The sequence below is a fragment of the Lonchura striata genome, chromosome 8 (genome assembly GCF_050655825.1).
Source record: "Lonchura striata isolate lonStrDom1 chromosome 8, ASM5065582v1, whole genome shotgun sequence".
In the NCBI taxonomy this organism is placed as follows: domain Eukaryota; kingdom Metazoa; phylum Chordata; class Aves; order Passeriformes; family Estrildidae; genus Lonchura; species Lonchura striata.
Genome location: NC_140710.1, coordinates 20,160,517 through 20,172,792, shown reverse-complemented (window position 1 = coordinate 20,172,792; position 12,276 = coordinate 20,160,517). Strand labels below are relative to the sequence as shown.

The 12,276-nt window shown below is 38.4% G+C and overlaps 1 protein-coding gene across 1 annotated transcript in view; it reads left to right on the top strand.

The window, feature by feature from the left end:
• The window catches only part of LOC110479950 (uncharacterized), a 322,855-nt gene that overhangs the window by 185,173 nt on the left and 125,406 nt on the right, over positions 1-12,276 (top strand). The gene's annotated exons all lie outside the window — the stretch shown is intronic.

The following is a 12,276-nucleotide window of genomic DNA, read 5'->3' as shown; positions in this document are numbered from 1 at the left end:
TGTCAAGTTTTAAGGTAATTTGCAATTACTCAGAAGTGTAAAATGTGGGATTTCTCCAGAAAGAAGGTTCAGTTCCTCTGAACTCCAGTATGACCTTTCCCTTCTCCCTCAGTCCTGCATGATGGCAGGTGCTGCTGCTCCGTTATCCTGGCTCCTCACAAAAGTTTAAGAGTTCCCTATTTTTCCTCTAGGCATTTAGCCCTGTGCCAGGTGTGATTTGATTGATGCTCAGGCTCTGATTATGAACCTTACTGGTGCTCCGTTTTCCCAGCAGAGTATGTCTGGCAGCCCCTGTCCAGGGGGGTGGATGTAGGGTGGGTGCCTCTGGTTCAACAGGGCATTAGCTGGAGCCATAGTCATGCATTGCTTTCTTCTTGGGAACTATCAATTCCTGCTCCTATACCTCCCTTGTAAAATATGCTTTTTTGCAAATAATTGCCAAATGTTTATGCTGTGATCCTCTTTAAATGTAGATACTTATTTGGGAAAAAATTCTTACCTGCAATGCTGTATTTGTTCATTTACTTATTCCATGGCAGACTTAGTCAGGATTGCTGCATTGACCATATTTTCCCCACTGTTTGTTCAATTAATCATGATGTCATGCCAATGGTGCTTATTATCTATTACATAGCCGTAGCTTTTATAAGGTGCTAAAGCAATTCTTCAAGCATTTAACAACTTAATAGGTTAATTAAAGGGTAGGTTTTATTAATTGAATTTCGGACAGCAAGTTCCATCATATACTTTGGGAAAAGATAACATGATTATTGAAACCCTACTACCTAATATGCTTGAATGTGCCTATTACTGGAAAAAAGAAGGAAAGTTTTGGGAAAAAGAAAAAATAAAACTTTCAACAAGCTTGTTTGAACACTCCCAAAGGGAGAGATTACTGTCAGAACCTTCTAGGCAATACTTCAGGTTTATGCAATTCTGTTCCTTGATTTAATAATAGAAGCACATTCAAGGATGAGATTATAGTTATTTTTGTTTGGTTTGGAATAAAGTCTTCTTGGTGTGTGTTTCTGTATGTTTACACTACATTTTTTTACTCTGAGCCTCTTCCCTTCCTATAAAAGAAATATAGCTTCTCTTTCTGCTACTATGGTGAATTACCTAGTTTTTTTCTGGATTAAACATGCACATTTATTTAATAGGCAGCTGGTTCATATAGGCACATTTGTGCCTCAGTTGTTACAGTTGATTAGAAAGCCATTTCTTTCTTAATCAAACTCCACAGAAAGGAAGAGTGAAATTTTTATTTACAAAAACTTCACTCAAGAGGCACAAGATCCTTATTCATGAATTAATTGATTCTTGTCATCTGGGGATACTAAACTATTCTAACACTGTAATATGGCTCCCCTAGTCTTAGTGGAGCAGAGTTATTTTGAGGTACTGCCATATGGGCATCTGGTAACATTTCATTGTCTAAGAAGCAAAATTGATCATAAAATTATCAGTGCACCCATACAAAGTTCACATGGCAAGTGAACACCTTTGGAGTACTGAGTGGGACATTTGGTATCTCTATCCATATGTTTAATAGGCAGCATTTTGATCAAATTAAAACTTTGTAATTGGAAACTCAAATAATGGGTGTTATCTTTGAGTGCTGTGTCATTCCTTACATCTGCCATTTTACAGTCCTGTTTCTATATTTTTTTTATATATATGCTCACACAAAATTTGTGGGCTTACATGGGTTGGTGTGAAATCTGAAGGTGTCAGATTTTTTTTTTCCCACATTCTGGTAGAGCTGTGTGCCACTCCAGTCCCTTTTAGCAGCATATTTCCCAGTTTTCACATCAGCATAGGCACCAATTTATCTCATCAGATGAGTTGCAGCAAGGAGACTTTACCTTTTGACCTGTGACAGTAATAAAAGTTGCTATTTTAAAATTGTAAAATTCACCAAGGTGCTTGGTTAAGATATAAACTTTTTTTTTTCTAAGTAATGTGAAGACAAAATCAAAATACAGAAGGTATTGATCTCTTTTATAGGTAAACTGGTTTAAGTGATTTAAGCTCTAGACTTTAATCTCTGTGTTTTACATATGTTTGATCTGAGGGGTTGCCACTTTGAACTAACAGCAGGCTCAGAATGTTACTAGGGTGTCAGCTCAAAGCTGTACTCTAAAATACATCATCTGTATTTTAAAGTGGGACTGTGCTGTCCAGCAGAAGGGTTGCTCTGCTTTTCATGCCTGTGAGAAGCTCTGGTGCCTGCCCCTGAGAAGGGACCAGGAGCGTGTGGGGCAGCAGCTGCAGCAGCACAGAGACTCTTGTCCCTGTGCTTGTCCAGGCCTGACTCTCCTGGGCATCCTGGTTGCCCCTGGCCTGTCCCACGGCAAATTTGTCTTGGCCCCCTGTGATCTCTTCTGTGATGCCCTTTGCCCACTGCCAGCTGAGGATACCTGCTGATTTCCAGCAAGAAAACCCTTGTGAAAGTAACACTTGGGTCATTGGGAACAAGCAGCAGCAACCTCATGTCGAATTATATCCACTTGAACTTGCAGTTCCTTTTTGTGTTTTAGGGTCTCCAATGAGAAATTATTATCCCTCCTATTTTGCACTTCCTGGCAGCTGAGTGTTTGTTAATAGATTCTGTGCAAGACTGATTTGCTGGCTGCCGAGCTCGTTTGCCTTATTGTATATGTAAGGCACAATAATATGCCAGTGAAGAGGACCATGGTAGTATTCAGACAGTGATTAATTTCTTAAACAACAATTAAATATTCCAAATATAGAAATATTAAGTGTATAATTCATCTTGATACAACCAGTCCTTCAGGTAGGTCACTTCATTGCATCAGAAAATTAAACCTAGTACTAGTCATGTTGCTTTCTTGAAAATAAAAATTTATTCTATATATAGGTGATATATAACTAATAAAAACCAGTCAGTATCATGCAGCATTTTTATACTGGATACTCTTGTATTCTAACCACCTGTGCCTATAAGAGCATTATGGCCAGTTTTGTAGAAATACCTGTGGAGAGTTTATCACTTAGAGCTTTCCAGTAACATTTTCACAGTTTTAGTAAAATTATGGGGGGGGGGGAAAAAAGTGGAGTCCTCTTATTACCTTCATAATGGCTTCCTTGCCTCTTGACTCCACAGCTTAAATTTGTGCCCAGTTGCCTTTGAAAGCTGTTCAGGGATACAAAGTGTAAACAGTTTACCTTTTTTCTTTCCCTACTGGTTCACATTCAGCAGTAGGACAGAATGGCTTCCCTGAAATTTGCAGCTTTTTCAGAATATTCTAGAGCAAAATCCAATTTCCAGGAGTATCTCTGAAAACAGGGCTACTACACAAGTACCAGGACACACAAACAAGTTTGTGGAGTCCAAGGGATGTGCATATCTGTTTTATATTAGGAGAAAAATTTTTCTCTGTTCAAGGAGATATTTCAGGGAAGTTCTGCACAGACAACACAACAGGGAAGCAAATTGTACACAGTGTTGGAAGGTACGCTTCTAATTAACCTCCACAGTTACTGTTATTCTGTTAGCATAATTGTTGATGTTATTGAAGAGGTAACAAAGTCCTTTGATTTTACAGAAGCTGTAATAAACATTTGTGTACTATTGAATTATTGCCCAGATGAATCATCCTTTTCCTTTCATTTTGAAGAGATGTGCCATAGGAAGAAAAAAAATAAAGTTGTGATAAAATTTTCAAGTGTAAATTTAATTTACTTTTTTAACTGTGACTACAGATTTTTTTTTCCCAGCTTGTATTTAGTGCAACTAATTATTTTTATGCAAGAACTTCAGGTTCTGGAAGACCTAAAACTACAGAATTAGTTTATTTTTTGGCAGTTAAGTTGCAAAATGGGAAAAGTTGGTACTCCTGCTTATAAAAGGATTGATGAAGAGTTAGGTTGCTGCTGGAACCTGGCTGCCTATACAAGCAGGGTACCCAGTTGTTACCATCCATTCTCATTGAAAAGGCATCTGTGAGTTGCAAAGGTGAAAAAGACAAAGCAGGTTTTTTTGTGGTCTGTTCAGATGTTGCATAAAACTTCACATGGTACTTCCAATGCTCTTTCCATCTTGGTCAGCATCCTATGCCAGTGTCCATGGGAAGCTGTGGCAGCAGCTCTGGCCACAGAGAGCAACAGGCACAGCTGTCCCAGGCATTGTCCTGGGGAAGGCTGTGAGAAAGCTTAGAGAAAAGAATGAAAAACAATTCTTATCTTCACTTGCTGCACCTGTTGCTGTGCACATCTGGAATGTGTTATGGAGATTTGTTTACCAAGGGGCAATTTCTTAATTTGCCAATGGTGATGGTGCTTTGGATTCAAGGACCAATTAGGGTAAAACTGTATCAGACTGTCTGTAAGGCCAATGGGTTTCTTGGTAAGTATAGGGTAATAAAGTGATTGTTCAGCCTGCTGGAATCATGGAGTCAGTGCTGGTTATTACCCAGAGGGGACATGTGTTACGATAGGAACCTGCTGATTTTTACATGATGGAGGTAGGTATATAAATATACTATATTTTGCACAGTTTCCCTGTTTGGTTCCCCCCATACCTCTCTTTGGTTAAGGACCTGTGAAGCATTTCATTAAGCTAGAAATGTAGGGGTTTTTTTCTCTAAAACTGTTTTTATTCTTCTATTAAAAACAAAGGATCAAAAATACTTGTAAGAAAATCCTCCATTTTGGTGAAATGGTATCTGGTTGACAAATTCACCATCATGTTTTATTTGGAGTGAACATAGACAATCAGGCATGAATAATACATGTTTCTCTGTTGCTTGTATTTTGAGAAGCCACATGACACAGTTCACAAGAGGTGCATTTAGTTTTAGTTATCTGGAGTTACAGCTAAGTGTTGTGGGGGACATACATAGACCTGTGTGATTTCTGCCATATCCTTTATTCCCCATCCTCTCTGCTGACTTTTTAGCTGTCTAGCACCTGTGTAGTTAAACAAACATCCTTGATAGCAATTTTAGCCTCTCTATATGAATTTACACCTCTAATTGCCAACGTTCTGGCATCCCCAGTTCTCTCAGATTTTGCCAGGAGAGGACATATTGAATGTGATATTGAAGTGCAGATTCAGTTTCCAAACTGAGAGTGAGCGAAATAATCTTAAGGTTTTTTGTCAAATAGAGGGATACTGCCCATAAATCATAGTTCTTTAAGTTTAGGTCACTTCTGACGAAGGAAGATTTGGAATTCCCAATTTAAAATCTTGTCAATTCCTCTGTTTATCAGCAAAGGGATGGGACAGAGAATCTCAGTGTACTGATGTGTGCTCTACAACTTGTGTAAGACATTCCACATGTCATAAAACTGATACACCCTAAGAGGTCAGAAAAGTTTTGACTAGCCACTATGATTTTAAGGTGCTGTTGTGTTTTCATGTTGGAATCCTCTACACCATTAATATTGTTAACAATGGAAAGGCAGGTTAGGAGTTGGTGTTAATGCAGAATCACCTGCCAGGAATTGTTTAACCCACAGGGGGTATGTGCATGTGGTGATCCTGCAGAGCTAGGCCAGTGGGTGCATTTCAAACAGGTTTGAGCTGACAAAAAGAAGTTGATATGTAGCCCAAGATAATCTTTGGAAAAGCACAGGGGATTGGGAACTGATTCTAAAATTGAGGCAAAATTCTTGTCTGAATGGGGAGTTCTTAATAATAGCATTTTTACTTGCATTTACCGGTTGCAAGTATGCCAAGGCTCTATTTTCACTGGCATGAGCAGTATTTAGAGCAGAGTACATGAATATTGTGCTTTGGCATGTAGCTTTAGTTCTGGGATTGATATTTGTGCTCACCTTTGTCTCCTATAAAGCTGTAGGGGTATTTGAGCCTGTTAGAGACAGCATAATTTAAATTGTATCTGTATAATATATACTTTGGCTGAAATTTGTGTTGTGCAGAGACTGAATACTCAAGTTTCGTATTAGCAGCAGCTAACAGTCTTTATGTTGACCATTTGCACAGGGATGAACTTTGCCTAAGGAAGATGGGTAGTAAAATGTCACAGGAGTGTTGCATATTCTGCCTACTTTAATTTCATGTGGAATGTAGAATCAGAATTTGTTCACTCTGTTCTCTGAGGAGAAGGAAAGGAAAAGGTGCGGAAAGAGTGAAATGAGCTTATCAGTGCTAAGTGGAAATGTGACCCGTATTCTTTATGCTAAAGATGTGTATAAATGCTAAGCAGCAAACAGATTTAAAATGCTTAGTTCTATCATGTTCAAGCATAATATTTTATAATTAAAGTGCAGTGAAAGCAAAATGGGTGTTGGACACAAGACAGACTTGATAAAATCTAGTGTTCATCCCCAGATGTGGGACATCCAACCCCTTAAGGCAGTAAATAGATTTTATCTTCCTATTGCCCTGAACATCTTGAGTTTGGTACTTGCAAATTGATTTGTCTTAAATTGCAACATGCTTTGCCCCCCAACTTCTATTCTATCCCTACTATCTATAGAAAACTCATCCATGTCCATATTTAGAAAATTTATTTCCCAATTTGGTACCTTGATGGTTTGCAGTGTATTACCATAACTTGTATTGTTGGCATGAAAAGATGACCTATTCAACCAGGAATACCCAAGTTGTCATAAAAGCTACACAAACTCAATAATCCTTTTAGTTATTTTTAAAGCAAGCACCAGAATGAACTGCAATTGATTGCAAAGGTCAGTTCACGTTAAAAATATTCCAATGAGTTTAAAAATTCAGGCATTTATCTATTATGCAGTTATTACTGGTGAAATAGGACTGAAGTTCACACAATAATTTGCATGAGCAACTTGCAGTGCTTCTCTGGTATTGATAGGATGTTCAGGATGCAGAATTTATTAGACAACTACCAACAGAATGTAAAAAATAGGGGTATTGCAGTTCTCATTAATACACCTCTAATGTATGGAATTATTGAAATAAACCTCTGCAGATCAATCCCATTACTGTTCACTAGAGACATCTTTGTGATGTAATGTCATGCTATAAATAATAGATTATGTGATAGGATGATTAGACATGGGGAAGTTGCTGTCAAGTGCTACTGGGCTTCAGCAGCATGAAAATTTTGTTTTCTCTTAAGAAATATAAGCAAAGGGCATCCTATCACACCTGACTTTTCTTTCTTTATCTTGCCTCTTTTCCCTTAGCTTGCAATACAAATGGCATGTTTTTGCAGCTGTAGATAAATACAACAGAAGTTTTCAGGAAGGTGGAGAGAGCAAATTAAAACTGTGATTTAATCATCTGTTTAAAAGCTGAGCCAGAGCTTGCACTTAGTTTGATGTGCAGTTGTGCTCAGCACAGTTTCAGTTCTGCATTGCAGGTGCAGAGCCCAGGCCCATCCATTCATTGCTGTGCATAAGGGCAGCAGCATCACTGCTCAGACCCATAAATTTGGGGTAGAAATGCTGTAATCTTCTATCATTCATGCTTAAAAGTAATTGTTTACCAGTAGCAATCCCAGGGGTAGCAGGATTTAGTATTCCAAGCCTTTAAGGAAAGAGTAGTTAGTAATTGAAGATTGGGTTGGTATAAAATTTCATCAAAGAGATTACTTTCTCCAGGTAATGACTGTATTTAATTTTTCAAAATGTTCATAAATGTGTGACCTATGACTTCTTCTCTTGTAAGTGTGTTTCAGAAAAATGATTAACTAAACTGTCTGGTATTTTGAATAGTTAAGCTTCAAGAATTTGAGTTTTTTGTATAAATATAAATTAGATGTTGAATGTGGTTGTCTCCAGAATAATTGGGGTTTTATTATCAAAATTTCAGTGCAATCAGGAATGTCTAATAACTGGAGGGTTAGGTTCCTTCAAAATAACTTACAGGTAAAAATAGATAAATTATAAGTGGGTTTTGGCTTTTTCTATTTTATCTGTGCTTAAGAGGTGAAAATAATTTATTTATTATGCACTTGGACACGTGAACTGATTTTCAGTGCCGGTGCTTGATCTAGCTAGCATTCGTTTTTTGCTTGATATCATTAGATAAAATATTTAAAACAAATTTTCCCAATGTCAAGCAATAAGACCTTGGTTACACAACTGGTTCACTGCCAGGAAAGGTGTGGGGTTTCTTACCTCAGGGTAGCTATCACATGTTAGTTATTCTTAGTAAAAGCTCAGACAGGTTTTGGCATGTTCCTTGCACTGCCACCTAAATAGATAAAGTCGTGCCCAGGTGTGGAGCAGGGTGAGGACAAGCTCTGTAGCACGTTTTCTTGCCCAGAGGCAGTGAGGCAGCACAGTGAGGGCAACACACCAAAGTGCAAGGAGCTGAAAGAGGGGAAAACAAAGCAAGGGAGATGGGTAAAAATGAACTTCAGGGGGGCAGAGGAGTGAGAATGATGAGACGGGCTCCAATTCATGCTAATTAGCTGTGCACAGCTGGGGAAAAGATGGGAAATTATGCACCTCTGCAGAAGATGTATGGGCTGATCAGCCCCCCACAGCTGCCAAAGGGAGAGGCTGCAGTGCAGACCCCAGGAAGTGCCGAGATCTTCTTGGGGCAGGGACAGACAGCAGGAAAACGAGAACTTCATGGTCTTTAAACTGACTGCAGGACTGTAGGGAGTGTGGATGGTCATTCAGGGTTTTCACATACCTGCAGTTGAAGGTTGCATCCTTGCACAAAAGGTGATGTTAATTGCTTTTATTTAGAATCTCCACTGGTGGCTCATTTTGGAGATGTTCAGCTGAGACTATTTCCTTGAGCATGTTATTCTTTGGTCCTAATATCTATAAGCAGAAACATAGACTAAAGCAGCAGTATGGACTTGTGCAATATGCCAGTGTCACACTTTTTAAATTCAGCTTCTTGAGCTCTTCTCATATCGCTGGTGTGTCCCTATTGTCCCAGATACTACCTTTCCTTGAGGGAAAACCAACCACACTTTAACCTCAGCAACAACTTAATTTTTTTTCTTTTCCTCTTTGGCATAAGATTTCAAGTGAAGCTCACAGTTCCCTTTCAGAATGTTGCTTTTAAAGAACCTGTTAGGTTTGCTTGTTTCCTAATTTCCATAAAGTTAGCATTTGCAAATAGTGCAACTCATTGACTTGAAAGAAAGTCTTGAAAGAAAGAAAAGGATTGGAGAATTCATTAGAAGAAAGGGGATTTTGCTGACCTAATACAGAAGCTGTCCTGAGGCCAGTTCAATGCTTAGACTCTACAGCCCACAGACTCTGAAAACATTAAATAGCAGTAAAATTTTAGCTTTCCTTTGAAACATATAGATTCCTTCTCTTTACTCCTGGTAGTTGAGGAAACTTTTATGAATATCACTTAGCTGTGCAGTGCTGAAATCTTTGGGGTTTTAAGGCAACACAACCATAAAGGAGTTGCTGGGAAGCCTGAATTTCTTTGTGCATCCGTGACTGCAGGCCACGGAGCCCTGTGCTCAGCTGAACTTTTGTAAGATGTGTATTAGTCTCTGCTTCAATTAAATCTGCTGCTTCAAGAACTATACGCAAGGAAAGTGTGATTTGATGTACCTACTACTTCACTTTAGTCCTAGCTCAGTTTTGTTTCTGACATGAAGTGCAAGCCATGGTGCAGACTCCAGTGCATGCTGTGAGGAGTAGGCAGCAGCATGGTCCTGCTGTCTTACACAGCCTACAAAGGCTCTGTTCCAAGAGTCAGGGTGCGTTAACTGGAAATGGGGTTAGAGAGGCAGCATCCTAACACAGCTGTCTCTTTTCCTGCTGTTAAAGCTGTATTTTAGTACCTTTTCATGACAGTGTGTCCACTGCATTTTATCTGTTTGACGTGATCATTTAAAAGCTGCTTTTCTTTCAGGCCTGTTCTTCTGGCCAAGACATTGTGAGATTGATATACAGCTCATCCTTTTTAGCCTGTGCTGCTTGCTGCATGCCCTGTACAGGTGAATGATTGGATTTGCCAATCTCAGGGATGCTTGTTTCTTCTCTATCCTTTAAAAAAACTACACAGTCAAAGGCACATACTTAGCTCTGCTAGACTTTTGGGGCAGCTTCTGTGGAGTTTAATAGTAGAAAATGCCTACCTAACTATGGGAATTAGAGATAAACAGTATCAGAAGAAATTTATTCATTCTTCCTATCAGAGGTAATATTTTTGCAACCAGGAGTGCCATCAGAAAAATTCTCAACAACTGGGTTAGGTTGGTCATCTTGCTCTAAATGGCTAAATTTAAGTAAATTGTGCATTGCCTTGGATACAGAGCCTATTGTAGTTCTGATTAGATACTTGCCAATGCCAGATTTGGAAAGGAAGACCCAGGCTTCTGTGAAATAATCTTTAAATAGTTTTTCTCAGTTGGCAATATTAAACACAGATCTTTCTAAATTGACCTTCTGAACCCACTTCCAAAGAGCACTACAGAGCTACTTCTAATTTTTTTGTTCCTAGAGCATTTTGTTATTTCTTCTCTCACAGGGCGTATATTATGTAAGTTTGTGTCGCACATTGTCCTGGATCTGCAAGGAAATGGGATTTGCACAGATGGTCTTTACTGCCTACTAGAGCACTCACACATACCTATATTTGAAAACTAATGGTTAAAGTTTCTGTGGTTCAGTGCATGTGATCCTAAAATTGTTGACAAATTATCTACATAGAGTGGGGTAAAAAGCAATTGAATTTTTTCTTTCACAAACCCTTTTCTGTGTCACATATCTTACTTAACTGGTAATCATTTAACCAGGATGGCTGTTTTATTGGGACATCTCCCAGGAAACCAATTTAGCCTAATGATAGTGAATGACAATGACTGCTGTTTAATTGGGACATTATTAGCCAAAATTCAGCTTCTATGAAAAGTAGTTGGCTAGTGCAGTGAGGTTAAGTAGTGTTTAACCAGGTGTTAAATAGACCTAAAGGTCTAAGCTCTCCTCTCTGAAGAGGAAGTAGCTAGATTTATTTAATGTATTACAAAACTTGAAGTGGTGTTAGTTCTGCTGGTTATGCTTAGTATGGGACTGCACAATGCACACGTTCTTTTCTAAAAAACAGATTTCAAGTCAGCCAAGAGCAAATCTACAGGAGAACCTGCAGCCTGATAATGGCATGTACTGTGCAGCAGCTTTGAGTGATTGGTGCTTTTTGACTTTCCCTCATTGGCTCTGGGCTTCATGGTAGGGAGAACAAATTTTGACACATTTGTACCCTGGGGAAGGTGTGCTTGAGCACTGGTAGTGAGCAGTGTTGTCCCAGCATGGCTGAATAAAAACCCAGGCTGGTTCTGGAAGGGAACGCAGAAGGGACACATGGATTAAAAGAGAGTTGCAGACTGCAGTTGAGTGATTCAGATAGTGGCACTGCCCGAAACAGGTGTTGGGAGGTCACAAGCAAGGCACAACCTTGAGACAGGATGCCAGTTTAGCTTGAGATTTTTTTGTAATCCTGGATGCTGACAATTTTAAATCTTCTGTGCTAAAAACACAGACTTGCAAAAGAACACTACCTCTAACCTATGGATGTAGAAAATACTTCCAAAATTAATTAATAACTAATAATTAAGATGACTAATGTGTAGTTAGTTAAGTGTGTAATATCACAAAGTGAAAAACTTAAAGTTTAGAGTTTTAAAATATAGAAATATAGTTCAGTTTTAAAAGATTTTATAACAAGAGATAGCCTCACAGCTGTGAGTTTTGTATTTTTTATTAGTAAGGTACGAAATGGCTATTTCACTAATAAAAAATAATAAATACCTTAGTCTGAACATAAAACACCATCTCAAGTACCTTCAATCCCACCTTCAACAAAAAATAAAATAAAAAAAAAAAACACACAAAGAACCTACAGGATTTAGAAGTTATTAGTGATAAATTCAGAAGATATAAATTACGTGCACTGAGTTTTTGTTGAATATATTCCATGTAAGTTGAATTGTTTAAAGGGGAGGCTTTTGCTTTATCTGCAGTGGTTGTATCACACAAAAGACTTGGGCTTGAAGATAGATCCTTCACATCTACCTCCATTAATGGCATCTTAACCAGTCCTCCCAGATTTTAATCCATAATTTTCTGACACCACAGTTCTCACCTTTCACTTCCTTTTCTACTTGAATTCCTATGCTATCCCCACAATGGAGCATTAAAGGCAAATTCCTTTTGCTTCATTTGTATTTGGGCCCTGAGGTCATTAATTCTTAAATTTGGTTTCAGAAGCAGTTCTTATTTAAGCATTAGCATTGGATCATACTAACATTTTTGCCCCATTAAATCAAGCACTTTTAATAAGAAAATGGTGTAATTTGTGGAGCATTCACTTCCTTCCCTCTTCTG